This window comes from Lactuca virosa, chromosome 3, assembly GCF_052849685.1.
Source record: "Lactuca virosa cultivar CGN04683 chromosome 3, Lactuca_virosa_CGN04683_v6, whole genome shotgun sequence".
In the NCBI taxonomy this organism is placed as follows: Eukaryota; Viridiplantae; Streptophyta; class Magnoliopsida; order Asterales; family Asteraceae; genus Lactuca; species Lactuca virosa.
The window spans coordinates 50055219-50075749 of NC_136428.1; the positions used below are offsets into that span (position 1 = coordinate 50055219).

The 20531-nt window shown below is 35.2% G+C and overlaps 1 long non-coding RNA gene across 3 annotated transcripts; it reads left to right on the forward strand.

Annotated features, from left to right (window-relative positions):
* Positions 1–7297: 7297 nt before the first annotated feature.
* Positions 7298–10522, forward strand: LOC145162313 (uncharacterized). 3 transcript variants are annotated; one of them, XR_013739034.1, is made up of 6 exons: positions 7298–8769; positions 8856–9059; positions 9164–9241; positions 9382–9498; positions 10067–10140; positions 10289–10522. It is a non-coding gene; the product is annotated as an uncharacterized LOC145162313 (long non-coding RNA). The 3 variants fall into 3 exon arrangements; XR_013739033.1 differs by having other exon boundaries at positions 8999–9059; XR_013739032.1 differs by having other exon boundaries at positions 7298–9059.
* The last annotated feature ends 10009 nt before the right edge of the window (positions 10523–20531 follow it).

Genomic DNA, 20531 nt, shown 5'->3' on the forward strand with positions numbered 1-20531 from the left:
AACTAGATATAGTTCAAATTTCACATTGTAAATATAAATTATATGAAACTAAAAAAAATGCATTTTATATATCCACCTCTTTATAAAGGACAAATTCTTATATATTTGTTTTTTTTTTCTCATTAGGCCTTAAAAATTATATTTGGTTCTACCCTCACACTATCTTTCCATTTTCTCTTAGGATGTTTATCCTCTTCTTACCCTCAATTGTCAATGACGCTACCCACCTTATTATTGTTGATGGTAGCCTTCTTATGACATAACCATGCAACCTCCATCATTTTCTCCTTAATTTTTTGTTGATTTGGATCACTCCTAATGAATTTCTTATAGTCTTATTCGATATCATATCTAGGCAATGTTCTGTCGCAAAGTCCACCTCAACATCCTAATTTATGTTACTTCCATATTCTTCATGTGGTCCTTTTTGCTCACCCATGATTCAGATCTATACAACTGGACATGTATGATACTACCCTGTAAAATTTCCCCTTCAGTCCAATCACATAAGACTCACGAGGCCGCCCTCCACTAATTTAATCAACATGCATCTATGTGATGAGTGACATCTACCTCCACACACCCTCATTTATGGATTATATACCCTAAGTACTTAAATCTATCATTCGGGTTAAATCATGTGCCTTGTACTTACATCTAACCCTTCATAATTGACATCCCCACTAAAAAGTCACCTCTATAAGCATACCAATTATTCAACTCAATCCTAGAATCTTACTTGTAAAAGACGTAGTCCACAAAGAATAATATATCTCCTTATGGATAGGGCTGTAAACGAACCAAACGAACACGAACAGGGCTTGTTCATGTTCGTTCGTTTAAGTTAGCCGAACAAATAAACGAACATGAACGGATAAACGAACAAGTTTTCTTGTTCATGTTCGTTCATTAACAAATTATATTGTCCGTGTTCGTTCGTTTATGTTCATGAACATGCTAAACGAACATAAACGAACGAACATAAATGAACAAAGATAAAAAGAACATAACTGAACATATGATATATTAATATAAACAAACACAATTAAGCATATATGAACATGAAAGGAAGTTAGGTGAACGAACATAAATGAAGATAAACAAAAAACATAAACGACGTTCACGAACATAATTGAACGAACGAGACCATTGTTCATGTTCGTTCGTTTAACTAAACGAACGAGAATTTGTGTTCATGTTCGTTCATTTATTAAATAAACAAACTTTCCGCCGAACGGTTCACGAACAGTTCGTTGAACGTTCAGTTCGTTTACAGCCCTACTTGTGGACGCTAAATATATCATCACAAAGGTAACTAGCCGTGTGTTGTCTTAATCGATATATGTTTCGGATCTCTCTTTCTTATGTTTATTGTAGTTCAAATCTACAATCTACAAAAAGGTAATCTAAGAAAAATATTTTATTAAAACGATTGAAGTTTACTGACATGACTTTAATGAGAAAGATTTGGCCTTAGATATTGTTTTGAAAAGTGATCAAAGAGATTAGAGTATTTAAGTTTGTGGTTAAGTCCACTATATCATCTTTATATATATTTTTTTCTTCTCAACATCTGGATAAGATTTTATAGTAACTTGTATTCTAAAATATTATAGACAGTGTAATTGGGTGTTTTGTTCTTGAATATTTGTCTCTTTCTTCCATTATTTTATTTCCTTTTGGAAGATTTATCTACAAAACAGACATATAGTATTCAAAGGTGTTTTTCGCATGTGTTTAAGATTCTACTATTGATAACTTCCTTGTTGCATGTGCAAAAGTTTTATATAAAAGTAAAAAAATATCCATTAGCATATGGGAGGTCAGTGATAGCCATTTTGTGAATGTGCTTAACTAAACGCTTAACACCTCGTATATAAGTAGTAATTTTGCTTAAATTGTCATGATTTATAACATGTGCATTTTGTTTTCTTGTATGTACATTTGATTATATTATATCATTTTTTTTAATAAATGGGTTTTATATTTGATAAAAATAAACTTGTCTACTGTAGAATAAGTTATCATAAATAAAATGAAAAGTTTACCCTCATACATAACTTTCTTGAATAATTAAAAAGTAACAAGTTAAACGTAATACAAAAATAACACAGTTATTAGCTGTACTTATTAATATCGACTATAAATGTCTGCTTTGTACGAATTTATAAATACAAAAATAAGACATGTTCGGTATGTCCTCCCTTCTTGAGGTTGAGGGTTCGAGTTTTGTTGTGGACATAGGTGAAATTAAGGAGTAGTGTAGGAGTAAATTAGATTTGTTGTTAAAAAAATTATAAGTACTATATTTTGAAAACTAGAGGATGTTTTAATTAAACTCTTACTACAAAATAATACATGGTCTTTTTTAAGTTCATAAAAGTTTATATTTGTAGTATTTTTTCCATTATAAAGAACTGATTTCAATGAGTAGTATTTTCATTGGTTCTATAGTCAGGACTTCAATGATTCAAATCATTGATGGTTGGTGTTAAAAATGAGTTTTTTTCCATAAAATTTTATATTTGTGGAGCTCCTTAATAGAGTCAAACGGACCATGCATATAAATGTTATGACTCTAAAATCTGTGGATGTTTTTTAAAATAATTAGTTTGTTATCCAAACGTTTACCCGCTATGTCTATATAAAACTTTTATATTTTTGAAGTTATCATATGACAAGTTGTATCTTGGTTTCAAAAAAAAAATTATCAATAAAATTGAGCTCAAACTAGATTCAAGCCTGATGAAGTCAGACTTAATCAAATTAAAGTTCGAGTTTGAATACCATAATGAGCTCGAGATATATAACAAGTTGAGATTGAGCCTATGAGAATTCCAATTCTCATTGAGCTTTTTAAGTCCTATTTATTGTTGGGGTTTAGAAAGACAAACACAATTATGGATTTGAAGAAGATGAAGAACACACAAGAATTTTGGTTAACCGTAGTACATCCATAAGTAAACTAAATAAGTCTTATTAATTTCATAATGTTAGGGTTTACAAGCACAATAGATATATGTAGGGGAAACTGGGTCTAACATAACAAATGGGCTAAGCCATAGATAAAAGCCCAAGAACCCTCTAGACGAGTCTTGAAGTCTTCTAACATTTTTCTATTTTCAGTTGTTAAATACTCCCTTCGTCCCAAAATTATTGTCCACAGACAAAAAACACACAAATTAATAAAAACAATCATTAGTTTTGTCTTTTTGAGTAAAATGACTCTCTTGCCATTTTCTGAAAACAATGGAAAATGTGCATTTGTAATTATTCAAGTTACTTTATTAAATGTTAGGGGTAATATGGTAAAAGTGTATATCTACTTTTGGTAGTGGACAATAATTTTGGGACAAACTAAAATAGTAAGGTGGACAATAATTTTGGGACGGAGGGAGTATAACATTTTTCCATATGACTTTTAAATTCAAAGTTCTAACTTCTAAATGAAGGAATTCAGCCTATTAGTTGGACTAAATTAGGTAAATTGTTCGTGATAGAGGACTAGAATCCGATCTTTTTGTGACTTTTCATCGGCTACTCGTGAGCTCTTGTATGAGTGTTTTCTCCTTCATTTTCTCCTTGACCCGATAATTTATCAGGTAGTAATTGACTTATTAATCTGCTCTTCATCAAGATATTGTCTTATGTCATCCACTATTTTCTTCTCATCCATCAAGTCGTTGAGATTTTTCTAGTTGAGATCTTATTTGATGATACCTTTTGTTGTGGAAGGTGCAGAAACCATAAATAAAAGTAAAAGATTCATAAAGCATATTTAAAAGTATGATGCTATAGCAGGAATAATTGAGATTTAGAACAAATTACACATGAAAGAAATCCTTCAAGATTCTCCTTTTGGAGAGGCACTTGATCCAACACGTCTGACTCTATTTGATTGATTGTTGTGGACTAGAGATTTGCCATAAGAAAATAAAAGAATTTTTCAAGATACCTTTTCCAATATAATTTTAGGGGTTGGCTAAAAAGATACCATATTTTTCCATATAGACATCTTATTTGGTTTTTAAAGGTGTTTAAAGATTTTAGATAACTTCTTCATCGTGAACTAAAAGTAGCTTGGGGTCACCGTTTTTTTAACAGCAAAATTTATTAAAAAGCTACTAGCCAGTAGAGTTATATAACTAACAATTACGGAGAAAAACTATTGTGTATTGTCTACGAATCATAGCAATTGAAGGTTTAATTCAAAAACATACATTTTCTTTTAATTTTCTGGAAGTTAACATTCATTTCGGACAATTGTGTGATTTTTTTTATCATCTGTTTGTTGACACAATTTAGGTAATTCATTGTACAATACCCGTTTTTCTTTATTATATGAATCAAGTCCTAACCAATTAATTAAGTAACTATCAATGACTTCTATAATTTTTACAGAGGGAGATGAAGAGAGAATCAACAACTGAAGTTAACTAGAACATTAAAGAAAATAAGCTTAGTTAGTAAACTGACTATAAGTCTATAACCACCTTGCATATATATATGAACTATTTCATACAGCTATAAGAATAAACACTAGATAACAAAAAAGACATCAGCTGACTCCTGTATCTATATCTAGAAAGGAAACAACACTGATGTATCATGTATGGATCAAATATCTAGCTTCCTACCACCACAGAACTCGACAACATGCTCCTGACCTTGTTACCATCTGTAGTGGGCTTTGGTGGTGCGACCATGAGATGAACAATAGGCCGTTGAGGTACATACTGATAGTGGCAAGATTGTTGCAGAAGGGGAGAAGACGACTTTCCTTTTTTTCCTAATCGTTCATTTTCTGTGTTTAAAACTTCCATACAAACCTTAACAAGAAGTGCCTCAGGAGCCATCTTTAGTGATGCAAATAAACTAGAGTAGCAACTAATGGCAATATTGGATGTTGGTGTATGAGACTTTTGAGAACAAGAACATTTTTATAAGGAGGAAAAGTGTTAGAACAGTAAACCATCTTCTTAAAACAGTAATTGATTTGATTTTTCAAGTGGTTGTGATTCCTTTTAGATAAGTCGGTGGAATTAAGGTGAAGTATATTTGCGTAGTGAGGTGAACTGAGGATGCAAGGGGCCGACATCTTAAAAAAGTTGTGTCCACCTCCCTTAAAAATGTATTTATAGGATTTTTGTTACTTAATAGCCAACTAATTAATAAATAAATAATAAGGAAAGGATATTAGTAATTTTCCGTCGACCTAGAAAGAGAGGTGCAGGGAAAAGGACGTGGAGTCTCGAAGCTCCGGTGAGGGAGCCGTGGCCGAAGATGCTGTGTCGCCGGAAGCTGAAGACGACTTGGGGAGGGTAATGGCGTCCATCTACGATGTCTGATATTGACTGGAAGATTCAATGACCTTGTTGTCACCGAAGATGGAAGCCCTGCCGATGATTATGGTGTCGATGGGTTCTTGCTCTTGTGCATGGCTGTGAATCGGGTATACTATATGCGAGTATGCGACTCTTATTTCTCGTTTGATTAAGAATTAGGGTAAAATTTCAGCTAATGGGCTGGTGGCAATATATTATTCGGATCAAATGAGTTGGGTTTTTTGAAACAACAAGTTTGGATTTAATTTAAAATGGATTTCAAGTGTAGGCCTACTATCTTGTTTAATGTTGGGCCAATTCAGTAAGCCATTATTGATAATTCATTGACACCATAAATAAAAACTTCATCTCAATTGTATATAAATAAAATATATAAGTTTTTCTAAATTATCGAATTAGAAATATGGAAGACTTTCTTAATCATATTATTTTTCATAATGACGAGTTACGTATTAAAATCTAATAGTTAATGAAGGTATATAAATATATTATGAAACACTATTAAGTAAAACTTGAATTATGAGCTAAGTACGAATTATATGTATTAATTAGCCATGTATATTAGGAGGTCAATATTTATAATATTGTATGGTTAAAATAGTAACGACATTTTTAGTATTTTATTATTGGTCACGGAGGAATAATTGGTGTTCGAGAATGACTTTAGGAGTTGATCGTTCCTGGCACGATAGGAAAAGTGAAAAAAGTATATTATACGATATTAATAAGTAATTATTGGGATATGAGCTGAGTAAAGTTTATTAATATGGTGATAGGTGTTCAGAGAGCTGGAAATTCATCTTAGCCACTTCAGTGGTTCTATCCTATGTGTTGTTGTTTCAGGTGAGTTCTCATGAACTTATTTATTATATGGACTATGTGATGTTATATGTGTATGTTACATCACTGAAGGTCCCAGTGTGGGTATGTGGTGTAATGTTCAGACCACTAAAAGTCTCAGTGTTGGTAGGTGGTCGACCATTGAAGGTCTCGGTGTGGGTAGGTGGTATATGCAAGGCAACTAAAGAATAGCCTCTCGGAGGAAAGTTCTAGTTGTGACTAGTGATTAGAATGATAGCATTCATATGTGTTTAGTTATATGTGATAGAATGCAAGTAATATATGACCACTACAAGAAAAAGGGGCTTCTGTGACTAAAATATTAGAGACTGATTAATCAGTCTCTGATACCTTGTATCTGGGACTGATGAATTAGTCTTAGATACTATCTAGGACTGATTTTAATGTGATAATTATTAAAGACTAACCAAACTTATTCAAGACTAAAACTCAGTCCCTAATATATTTGTGTCAGTTTAGGTTTTGTAGGAAACACACTGGGGACTGAATTTCAGTCTCTAATAGACTAGAGTCAACTTTTACTTTGGAGGTAAAGTTATGTGGGACTGAATTTCAGTCCCTGATAAACTTGTACCAATTTTGATTGTGTATCGAACTTATTAGAAATTGAATTTTAGTCGTTGATACAACCGCACTAATTTCTTATTTGGATAGGAAACATTATAAAGACTGAATTTCACTCCCTAATAGACATGCATTATTTGACATTTAAATGAACACTTATTATTGACTGATTATTTAGTCATAAATGGTAGATATCAAAGACCGAAAAGAAACTTGTTAAATATTATTTTGATTAAATATATCATGAAATTGAACATTTTGACACTAGTTTTCATATTTTTTATTTTGATAAAACATATAAAAATTAAAATTTTATGACTTTAGTTTTTATAGTTATTATTGGCATAATAAATTTAGATAAAAAAATTATATATATTCTTTCATAAGTTCATAATATGTATTATTATACTTAATTAAATTTTTCGTAAATAAAAAAAAGAAGTTCAATCTTCCTTTCTAAAACCTAAAAAATGAAAAGGTAAAGATCTTCCACCCTCATCCTTCGACGCTAGTGGGAAAACGAAAACCACACCCAAAAAATTAAAAAAACCCGCTTCCCCTCCCATCTCAAAATTCATTCTTCACACAGAAACGTAAAAGATTAGGGTTGGACTATGCTTTGAAGCTAGTGAAATAGACAAGAAACAAAACTGAAGATGGTAATCTTTTCTAGAACAATCGTCAAACCTTTCAGCCGATATTCATACAATTATGATTCATCATTCATGCCACTCTCCATGGTTCGGACTTTGGATACTCTGAAACTCCTTCATCGTCGTTGTCAGCCTCCAATGCGCTATTGCCTTCTACAGTCGTTGCCCTCCATCTTCGTCACCCTGGTCATCGCTTCAAATCCTAGTCCTCATTCTTCACTCCTCATATATCTTCTCATCATTCATTCATACTTTTGCCCTAAGTTTTATCACCGTGTTCATCTGATAAATCTCTCTTTCACAATGACAAATTTTCCTTACGTTTTCCTTTCTTTTTGTTGTGCTATGATGCTTCAAGGTTTTAATAGCATCAGGACCACATAAATATTTAAAGTGAATCTCTTTACCTTCTTTCAAATGTTGGCGTTTAGGGTTTGTGATATTGGGGCTACATTTCATTACACAATTGTTTATTTCCAGCAATGTATTAGTGGTTAAACTATCTAATTCTTTTTGAAAGATGTTATACTGGATCATATTCTATCTATTAGAAAAAGAGCTCAATGGTATCTTTAGGGTTTACACATATGTTATTTTTCAAATTTTCTTTTTCATAACCTTAATGGATGCATGATTTTACTTCTTTTTATGCAGATAAATTTGGGTTAAAGTCTCGATGAATGAAATTTTTTATAAAATTTGTAGCAATTAGATGCTTATAATTTAAATATGATAATTATTAATTGATGATAGTTGAGTATGAAAACACTTGGCAGTTTTGTAGGATGACACGAAACGGGAAATTATATTATGTGTTGCTGAGAAGGTATCAGTTTCTTTTTTACATGTTATTTTCTATTTATTTTTTTCTATGTTATTGCTAAATTTGTTTATTTCTTTTATGTTCTTGAATTTATAGGAGCTGATGACTTCAATTGTGAAAAATGTTGATCGAAAATCCATATTGTTTATTTCTTTGGAGGTCTTATTGGTAGATAAGTGTTTATTAGTTTGTCGTCACTCACATGGAATGCAGGAAGCAATGGAATGTTTCATTATATTGAAATGAAACACAAAGCTTCTCTTTCTTTTGAATGGATATACCACTATGAAGGAATATGATTTCATTCCATCTTGTTAATTTCTATTCCTTAGTTAGGGATTCTTTTTTTAAGGAATGGAATGAAAAATTAAAATATACCCATTTACATATATAATCTTCTTAATGATGATAAAGGGAAAATAGGTAATTTTACATGTTTTGTTCATTTGAAGGTCAAGGAACTTGCTTAAAAGGCACGAGTAGGAATGCTTACACCGAATGAGTTCTGAGGTGGCATTTTCATGTGCGTGTTTTCCCTATTATTTAGCTTTAATATTAATTATGTTTTTGAACAATTAATGTCTCATGAATATTTTTTTTCATTTAAAGTATATAAAATTTGGTATGTTCCAAGTGTGACCAATTTTGTGCCATTATAAATCCACCTCAGGTGACGTCTTCTCTAAAAACCCTTCATAATTCTTTTTAGTTACTCAAAAACATAACCAAAACTGTTTCATATATGTGTGTAGGCTAGTATTCTTAAAGTTGGCTATGGCAGCCAGATGGTTGAACGAGTGTTTGATGATGATGGTAAACACAACTCTCAAGTCATTTTTTGTAATAATTATTTTTATTAATATTTGGTGATTAGACAGTTAATTAATTAAACTTATGTTATTATTTATTACGTTAAGGAATCGAAAAACCGGCGATTGTTACAAAAATGAACACATTATTTGTTGATCATCGTGTATTTAATGGAGAAGTTGCAGGTATTTGGTTTAACACATTTTTTTAATTTAAATTCAAACGATATGTCATCAATGGGTATATATATATATATATATATATATATATATATATATATATATATATATATATTAATTTACTCTATTTTATATCTCTTATATAGTGTGATGAAGTTGGCTCTTTTTTTCCGAGAGATATGCAAATGACTGATTATTATGATAATAATGAAAGAGGGTTTGACTGTTGGAGATAGGTTTGACTTGACTACTCTACACTAAAGGTTAGTAGTAAAACTTCAAACATGTTTTTCGATTGACCAAATATTCATCCCCTGACAGTGGTCGCTCATTTACAATTTTTAAGTGGTATCAGATTTTACTTATCTGCAAATATGAATCTTTATAATTCCAATTTGCACTTCTCATTTGGTTTTCTATATGAAATCCTTTAATAAGTTATGATTATAAGATTATGTACCTAAATTTATGGTCTTTTTCCACATGCAGAACCTTTTACACATATAGAACCTTTTACACATTTAGTGATTGGAATGCCAACTTTGTCGATGTGACAAGAAACTAGTTTAATTTTTTCCTATTTTTAAAGTTTGATTTACTTCCCTTGTTCATAATTTTTACTTTCTTTGTGCTTCAATATAGACTCATGGTAACATTGCAAAGTAGAGGAAGAAATAAGAAGATATGGGTTGTTATTTTCATAGGGAAATCTGTTTTCGTGTATTTAATTATATGCATTGAAAATTCCAAGCTGATATATAGGAATTAAGAGATCTATTATCGATAATTATGATTTATTATATGTATCTAATCATTTGTTTGATCAAATAGATAGAAGTGGTTGATGTCATTTGTAAAATAGAGACGGAAAAAGTCACCCTTAAATTTAAGAGTCTTGAAGAAGGGTATTTATCTTTTACTTTACTTTTTGTTTAGTTATATTTTCTATTTATTCTTTTAAAAAAAATTATGATCAAAACTTATTTTATGCATTAGGCTCCTTTCAAGTCTGCACTAACATGTTTTTATGTGATGTATTATGTTATATGACAGGAAATTGTTTGTAAGTTTGATACACAAGAAGAGCAAATTATGTAAAGTTCAAGTGCAATCAAGTTTATTGTTTCTTCCCCAACAAGTATTTAGTTCGATAGTTTTATATTTCGAGTGTTACTTGCAAAACATTTAGACATGTTAGTTTTTCAATACATTTGTGTTTTTAATATTAAGAATATTTTTGTTATACAAGTTAAATTTTAATTTAAGTAATGATATTGTGTTTTTCCATTTATTATTTTACATTTCATTTAAATTAAAGACTAATATGATATAAGATGGGCCTTAAGGAAAGATATTCGAGACTGAACATGATAGTATCAAATACTAATATTTAGTCCTTATTGAAATGACAAAAAAAGATTTGAAAGGAACATATTGGAGACTGAATGATATATTAAAAATGGCTGAAATTTAGTCCTTAAAAGATAGTATTAGAGACTGATATTATATAAAATCAAGGATTTGAATAAACCAAATTAGAGACTAAATGAGGCATTATTAAAGACTACTTTTTTGACCTTGATACTTTGATGTATTAAGGACTGATTTTCAGTCTCAGATACATAAAAAATCGACTATCTAGGACTAGCTGAGGCCTAGCTAAATCAGTCCCCGATTCTCATTAGAGACTGATTATTGACCATCAAAGACTGATTATGTCAGTCTCTGATACTCTTTTTTCTTGTAGTAGACTTATTACTTGAAGTTTATAATGTGTATTACATATGATCTGTATAATGGGTGAGTGTTATGATTACTCACTAAGCCTTAAGCTTATAGTTGCTACTTTATGTTTTTAGTTGCAGGTCCTTCATGCTTGAAGGGCTAGAAGCTGGTATGAATGGGATACATTGACATTCTCGGAGGGGCATGACATCTAGTTATAAGTTATTTATTACGTTATGGTTTTCAAGACATGATTTAGCTTCCAAAATTTTATCATGTTTATGTTGATATGAAGTGAGAAGATAACTTTATGATTTGCTAATGATTATGAATAAAACCTTTTGGTAAAACTTATACTTTGATTTCAAAAAGGTTATGGCTGGATTTTGGGATGTTACAGTATTCAAGATTCATCAAATTCACCAGAATTTAGAACTTCTTTAAATAAAAATGCTTTGTAAATCAAAGGCTTCACATGAGTGGAAATCGAGTTAGTATTAATTAGGAGTGGAAAAGACCTTTGCAAACTAGTAAGTTGTATGAAGACTTATGGTCACTTTCAAACATGTGTAATCTGGTCTGCATTTCGAAGGAAGAAGGTAAACAAGGTAAGTGAATCTTGTAACGTCCGTAGATTCGAGCTAGACAAATAAGATTTAATAAGCGATAAAAACGACCTATTGATAGAAGATTATTTAAGATAAATAATTTTAACCAGAGTTATATTATATGTGACACGGATTTCGTACATATAAAGAACGCTGAAATCCGACTTCGTATGAAGAAGTTATGCTTCTTTACAACAAAAATGATTTGTAAATTAAAGGCTTCACATGAGTGGAATCGAGTTAGCATTAATTAGGAGTGGAAAAGGCCTTTGCAAACTAGTAAATTGTATGAAGACTTATAGTCACTTTCAAACATGTGTAATCTGGTCTCCATTTCGAAGGAACAAGGTAAGTGGATTTTGTAACGTCCGCAGATTCGAGCTAGACAAATAATATTTAATAAGCGATAAAAACGACCTTTTGATAGAAGATTATATAAGATAAATAATCTTAACCGAAGTTATTGTAACATCCGGTTCCTATTACGTATTTAAATTCAAGTAATTTTGTATTTTACACTTGGACTCGGCGAGTTGGAGGCCCAACTCGTCGAGTAGACTCGACATTATGCGGGGGTTTTAGTGATCTACTCGACGAGTCGGGGGACCGACTCGACGAGTAGAAGTTATCTGGATGAAACCCTAATATTTAGGGTTTGCACCAGGAAACTTGTAGAGTGTGAGATCTCCTAAGGTTATGAATGACCCTGACAATTATTTGTTTTGTTTCAGAATGGTGATGATTACACGTCACAGAGGAGGATCAGGTTCAGGATCCGGTTCGGGATCAGGTTCAGGATCAGGTGTCGAGCCAGTTTGTGACATCCCCATTTTCACGGCCAGAAAAGACCGATTTTGTTTATGCTTTATAAAAATCAGAGTACCTCTTTTAATAAAAATGTTGCGGAATTCGTTCCCAGAAAACATGATAAATACGTTATCAAATCATTTCCGAAGAAATGTATTTCATTCATTTTCAAAACATTGGGATGTCATCGTCAATACAGAAACATACGCATAAACAGAACTTACATTCATTTACACTAGTGATCTACATCTCTTTTAAATATCTCAGTGTAAAGTAGTTTCATATCGACACCTGTGATACAAATAAGCTTGAGTGGGTCAGGTTGGGAAACCTGGTGAGTACATAGGGTTTTCAATCCACAATAATATAATTATTATGTTTAAACAATCAAACAATCAACCCAATTACTCATCCCCATTTTCTTCATTTAATATTCCCTAAAGAATTATCTTAAGGGTCATCTCCTATGTCGTATTTACCTCTCATCTCTTTACATCACATTTCCTTGTATGTTCGTTCCTAAGGCATGAATACGTAGTTACAACATCGCCTGAACTCGTAATTCATAGTAAGGGTTAGAGTATCATCACATGAATACACAGTCACAACATCGCCTGAACTCGTAATTCATCACCTACAGGTTATAAGTCTGCTGGTGTTTCCACGGGGTTGTCTAGAATAGTCTGTGGTCGCCATCTATACTCTGGTAGATGACTACATCTCCATATTGTCGGACAAGGTTATGATATCTTTCATCCTACATCACCGATTCATCATCACCTATCTATCCTCACCTAATTATCATCACCTTCCTATCATCCCCTATCTCTCATCATTTTATTTCATCACACACCAACTATTTCATCTACCCATGTTTTATCCCAACGTATTTGTAGATATAAAATAAATATACAGTTTGAATCATTTAAAACATGTATAAAATCATTCACCCAACATAGACAACAAGTATTCAGATAATATGCACACATAGCACCTAATTTATATAAAATACTTCATATCTATGTGTAAGATGAAAGTAACTATGCACTCACTTGGTAAGGTGGTGACTCGGTACTCGGACAGCGCTTCGTTACTCTTAAAACAATTTCCTTCGACAAAACCTAGTATCATTACCACTAGGGTTTAGTTTAATATTCACCGAGACCAATTAATAGTCTAGCTATTATTATTATTAGTATATAAGCGTTAAACAACACTATATAACTAATAATAATAGCCCAAATAATTATTATAAGTTCCTAATAACATTACTATAATTAAATAAAAGCTATATTAAAAATAGCGTAGGCGTAGCTCACTTACAGCGGGTTTTATAGAAAACCGGGCTTCGCTTGGAGCAGCGTTTCCAAACCTAAAGACCCTTTTTCTCGGGGCTCCGGGAGCCTCAGGGCTTCCTTCGGGTGCTAGGGGAGTTCCATAGGGTTTAGGAGGGTTGGAATAGGTTAGAGAGAAAAGTGAGAAAGGTGTGAAAAACTCGGAACTCTCGCCCCCTTTTTATAGCCTGCGAGGCCTCAGATTACGCTGGGCGTAATCCTTGGCTACGCTGGGCGTAGTCTTTGGATAAGGCTCCAACTCGCATCCAGCTGGCTCGCACATCGGACGGATAAGAACTGAAGTACGCTGGGCGTACCCGGCCTCGGACGCGGGGCGTAATTCGCATGGCAAGGCTTCCTTCGGACTACGCGGGGCGTTCTTAGATTATGCTGGGCGTAGTCCTCGCACCAGTTGTCACCATCCGAAGCGAGGCATGGGCAACAAGGAACGGCTGAGATTTGGCCACGTCATCGAGTTCGCATCAGGCTTCGTAAATTCATACTCCGACTTCAAAAATTCGTATCTTTTGCATACGAGCTCCGTTTTCGACGTTCTTTACATCCATGCGTAGGCGGGAACGTACTCTACAACTTTCATTTAGACTCCGTCGGCTAATTTTGACTTTATTTTAAAAGTTATATTTTTAACAGGCCGGGACAGGATTGGTCCGTTAAAAATTCATAACTTCTTCATCCGACGTCCGTTTTCGTCTGTCTTTTTATCAATCCGCTACTATTAACGAGATCTTCGATTCTCGTTTAGGTTGTGTCGGCTAAAAACCGCTTGTTCTAATATTCGAACTTCGGGCTGTACACTGCTAAGCCGAAACTTCGAAAAATCATAACTTCCTCATACGAAGTCAGATTTGGGCGTTCTTTTTATGGACGCTCTCGGTTTAACGTATTCTACGACTTTCATTTAGTTCGCTAAGGCTAAAAGTCGCTCTATCGTTAATTCATTATTTACGCTTCCCGGTGCCGTGCCGGTTCCGTCGCGAAACTTCGACGGGTCATAACTTCTTCGTTATAACTCGGATTTCGACGTTCTTTATATGTACGGAACCCTTGAGACATATTCTACAACTTGGTTAAGATTATTTATTCTAAATAATCTTTTGTCGAAAAGTCGTTTTCGACCCCTATTATCACTAGATTGACTAGCCCGGATCTACGGGCGTTACAATTATCTCCCCCTTAGGATGATTACGTCCCGGAATCATCAACGAAACAGGGCTCACATGATGACTCCATCTGTTATCTCTTCATCCTAAGTGATAACCATAACTTTGATGTTTCTTCGAATGAGTATCTAACTCTTAGACTCCTTGACTATAGGTGGTGCTTGATCTTGCACCTGTTCCCTATCTCTCATTAGACTCCAAATTATGACCTTCAAGTCACAATCTCGATTCTTACTGGAGACTCCTTCTTCTTTTTGACAAACTTAAGAATAAATTCTTTGATTTCTATAATAGATTGACGTGCCTCGTTCTAACGACCTCTCGTCGTATGTTGCAACACTTAGACTCAGGTCTCTTAGAGTCAAATTCCAGAACAGACCATACCTTCCTTCATGTTCTTATGTGATTTAATCACATCCTAGTACGTAGCACTTCTAACTACAAGTTTCTTACTTTAACAACGATCACAATCGCTTTGACTATCTTCAATCTTCTGGCTTAAGTCGGATGCTACATCAAACTTGGTTCTCTGAACCACGTAACATACTCATCTTAGTCGGAATCGATATGATATGACCTCTCGGGTCGGAATAATAATCATCTTCTCAATCATTACCGAAACAATGGTAACGATATACTCGAATAAAACGAAGTCACTTACTAGTTTCTTGGCAACTTTGTGACTTTCCCTGATCCAAGTGTGAGTCCTGTGCTTCCGGTAGTATAGGCCTCTACTACCATTCACACCTACTCATACTCGTCTCAAGTATTGTCTCGCAGTTTATCCAAGTCACCATACATGAAAATCACATAACAGCTTAACACCACAGGTAACCAAACGAAGGTTTTATATTATTTCTTGAAACTATTACATAGGTGTTCAAGTTCACCCTATACTATGCCTCTAATAGGCTACACTTCCTAACACTATCCACATGGCTACTTCATATCTTGATCTTTGGATATGAAGTCCACATCCTTGGTTCCTCGCGTTGTTATCTGCTTCATTGAGGATCATGTGGAATGCCCTTGGCTTTGGCGGTGCATTTGGTCTTGCTACTCCGTTTTTCTTTGGACAGTTCTTCGAAATATGCCCATCATTTCCACATTCGTAGCACTTCTTGTTGTCGAATGTACAATCTTTGGAATAGTGACCGGTCCTACCACACTTATAGCACGTCACTTCTCCATCGCATCTTCCGAAGTGCTTCTTCTTACACTTATCACACCACTTTGTTTCACCTCCTCCACCTCCAGACTTTAAGAATTTTCTTTCTTTGTTGGATTTTGAAGATCCTTCAAACTTCCTCTTTTCTCCCGCCTTAGCCTTTTCTAGACCTTTTTCTCTTATCTGGGTCTCTACATTCTTAGATGCTCTAACGGCTGTCTTTAAAGTAGTTGCCATTTTAACCATTGGGCCAAAATCTATTGGCAGTCCGTTAGCAAACCTTTCTATCTTGGAGAGTTCAGTAGGCACCAAGTAGGGGAATAACTTCATCCTCTCGGTGAATACGGTGGTATACTCATCCACACTCATCATTCCTTTCTTCAGGTTCTGAAATTCATCGTTTAGGTCTATCAGATCTATCTCTGAGCAGTTTGCATTTTCAACTACTCCACGAATGCTTCCCAAGACATTCGCATGGCTTCTCCTCGTGGAATTGTATCTGCCAACAACTTCCACCAACTTAGCACTCCAGTCTTTAGTTGTCTGACTGCAAAGACGGTCTTTTGCTTGTCGCTACAGTCACATCTCTCAAACACCATCTCCATTTCGGAGATCCAGTCCATAATCTCAACCGGCTTTGGGCTTCCGGAAAGGCTTGGTGGCTTGACACCCAAGAAGTTCTTATACATTCGTCCATCCTTGTCGTTTCCCCTCTCCGAGCCATTCCTTCGTTCTCCTTGAGTCCCAACTTGACTCACATGGCGGCTATAGTTCCCTTCCTCCGATTGCTCGGGAATCAGCTCAGGTTGCTCAATGGGCATGGTAGGTTCGTCCCTATTTTCATGCAACATCCTCCTCATTTCTTCCCTTTGTTCAGCTAACATAGCCCGAATCATGGCTTGTACTCCAGCCATGGTGATTGGTTCAGGTGCAGCTTCTACTACAACAGGTATTTGCTCAATCACTGGGAGTTGATTCTTGTTTCCGTTCGCATTCCCGACTCTGCTTCGGGTTCTTGCCATTTCGATCTATACACCAAATCAGACGTTCGGTGTGTAATGACGAGAATTAAGATAAGAAAGATTCGACGTGTAATTCTCCCTATCACTCCGAAAAGTTACATGCCAGTTCTAATACCGTAATCAAACGTTTAGAAATCGGAACACATAAAATTTCCAGATCTGGTCGACAACAGACCATAGATCCGATCATATAATGCATATCATAAACCATTTAGCACATAAAAGCATGTTAGGCATTTTCCCTAAATAAGCTAGTGCTTGTGTCTATTCATGTGTATTTATTAGACACACTCCTCACAATCATCGCTTAGCATTCTAAGTTTAAGTCTAGAAATAAATCCTTATTCCTAGTTCGCTTAAACTAATGTTATGATACCAACTGTGACATCCCCATTTTCACGGCCAGAAAAGACCGATTTTGTTTATGCTTTATAAAAATCAGAGTACCTCTTTTAATAAAAATATTGCGGAATTTGTTCCCAGAAAACATGATAAATACGTTATCAAATCATTTCCGAAGAAATGTATTTCATTCATTTTCAAAACATTGGGATGTCATCGTCAATACAGAAACATAAGCATAAACAGAACTTACATTCATTTACACTAGTGATCTACATCTCTTTTAAATATCTCAGTGTAAAGTAGCTTCATATCGACACCTGTGATACAAATAAGCTTGAGTGGGTCAGGTTGGGAAACCTGGTGAGTACATAGGGTTTTCAACCCACAATAATATAATTATTATGTTTAAACAATCAAACAATCAACCCAATTACCCATCCCCATTTTCTTCATTTAATATTCCCTAAAGAATTATCTTAAGGGTCATCTCCTATGTCGTATTTACCTCTCATCTCTTTACATCACATTTCCTTGTATGTTCGTTCCTAAGGCATGAATACGTAGTTACAACATCGCCTGAACTCGTAATTCATAGTAAGGGTTAGAGTATCATCACATGAATACACAGTCACAACATCGCCTGAACTCGTAATTCATCACCTACAGGTTATAAGTCTGCTGGTGTTTCCACGGGGTTGTCTAGAATAGTCCGTGGTTGCCATCTATACTCTGGTAGATGACTACATCTCCATATTGTCGGACAAGGTTATGGTATCTTTCATCCTACATCACCGATTCATCATCACCTATCTATCCTCACCTAATTATCATCACCTTCCTATCATCCCCTATCTCTCATTATTTTATTTCATCACACACCAACTATTTCATCTACCCATGTTTTATCCCAACATATTTGTAGATATAAAATAAATATACAGTTTGAATCATTTAAAACATGTATAAAATCATTCACCCAACATAGACAACAAGTATTCAGATAATATGCACACATAACACCTAATTTATATAAAATACTTCATATCTATGTGTAAGATGAAAGTAACTATGCACTCACTTGGTAAGGTGGTGACTCGGTACTCGGACAACGCTTCGTTACTCTTAAAACAATTTCCTTCGACAAAACCTAGTATCATTACCACTAGGGTTTAGTTTAATATTCACCGAGACCAATTAATAGTCTAGCTATTATTATTATTATTATTATATAAGCGTTAAACAACACTATATAACTCATAATAATAGCCCAAATAATTATTATAAGTTCCTAATAACATTACTATAATTAAATAAAAGCTATATTAAAAATAGCATAGGCGTAGCTTACTTACAGCGGCTTTTATAGAAAACCGGGCTTCGCTTGGAGCAGCGTTTCCAAACCGAAAGACACTTTTTCTCGGGGCTCCGGGAGCCTCAGGCCTTCCTTCGGGTGCTAGGGGATTTCCATAGGGTTTAGGAGGGTTGGAATGGGTTAGAGAGAGAAAGAAGTTAGAGAGAGAAGTGAGAAAGGTGTGAAAAACTCGGAACTCTCGCCCCCCTTTTATAGCCTGCGAGGCCTCGGATTACGCTGGGCGTAATCCTTGGCTACGCTGGGCGTAATCCTTGGCTACGCTGGGCGTAGTCTTCGGATAAGGCTCCAGCTCGCATCCAGCTGGCTCGCACATCGGACGGATAAGAACCGAAGTACGTTGGGCGTACCCGGCCTCGGACGCGGGGCGTAATTCGCATGGCAAGGCTTCCTTCGGACTACATGGGGCGTTCTTCGATTACGCTGGGCGTAGTCCTCGTACCAGCTATCACCATCCGAAGCGAGGTATGGGCGACAAGGAACGACTGAGATTTGGCCACGTCATCGAGTTTGCATCAGGCTTCGTAAATTCATACTCCGACTTCAAAAATTCGTATCTTTCGCATACGAGCTCCGTTTTCGACGTTCTTTACATCCACGCGTAGGCGGGAACGTACTCTACAACTTTTGTTTAGACTCCGTCGGCTAATTTTGAATTTATTTTAAAAGTTATATTTTTAACAGGTCGGGACAGGATTGGTTCGTTAAAAATTCATAACTTCTTCATCCGACGTCCGTTTTCCTCTGTCTTTTTATCGATGCGCTACTATTAACGAGATATTCGATTCTCGTTTAGGTTGTGTCGGCTAAAAACCCCTTGTTCTAATATTCGAACTTCGGGCTGTACACTGCTAAGCCGAAACTTCGAAAAATCATAACTTCCTCATACGAAGTCAGATTTGGGCGTTCTTTTTATGGACGCTCTCGGTTTAACGTATTCTACGACTTTCGTTTAGTTCGCTAAGGCTAAAAGTCGCTCTATTGTAAATTCACTATTTATGCTTTCCGGTGTCGTGCCGGTTCCGTCGCGAAACTTCGACGGGTCATAACTTCTTCGTTATAACTCGGATTTTGGCGTTCTTTATATGTACGGAACCCTTGAGACATATTCTACAACTTGGTTAAGATTATTTATTATAAATAATCTTTTGTCGAAAAGTCGTTTTCGACCCCTATTATCACTAGATTGACTAGTCCGGATCTACGGGCGTTACAAAGTTGACGAGGGACTACGTGAGTTTATTGCTTCTGAGATCACTAGAGGCTTCCTTGATTCGACCCCGATGATTTTCGGGTCGATCAAGGAAGGGATCATTGAGCTGATGGAGGATCGCCTCAGGGCGTTTAGGAGTGACTGGGCAGCTAGCCAGTCAGGGGAGCGCACACTGTCCTTTAAGGACTTCAGGGGATGCGGTGCGCCAGACTTCCTCAGGGTGAAGGACCCCATTGTTGCCAGGAGATGGATTGCAGACATGGAGTCTGCTCAGTTGACTAGCTTCTGCCATGAGGGGTCGAAGGTCCGATATGCAGCAGGATGTTTGAGGGATAGGGCCAGAGATTGGTGGGAGTCAGTTGGTGATTCTTTGGGAGCCTCATCTATTGAGGCTATGACCTGGTCAGACTTTGTGACCAGGTTTAGGTTTAAGTTTGTGCCGGCTGTGGAGCTTCAGCAGCTGGCCAGGGAGTTTCTTGATATGAGACAAACTACTGAGAAGGTGGCGGAGATTACCGCTAAGT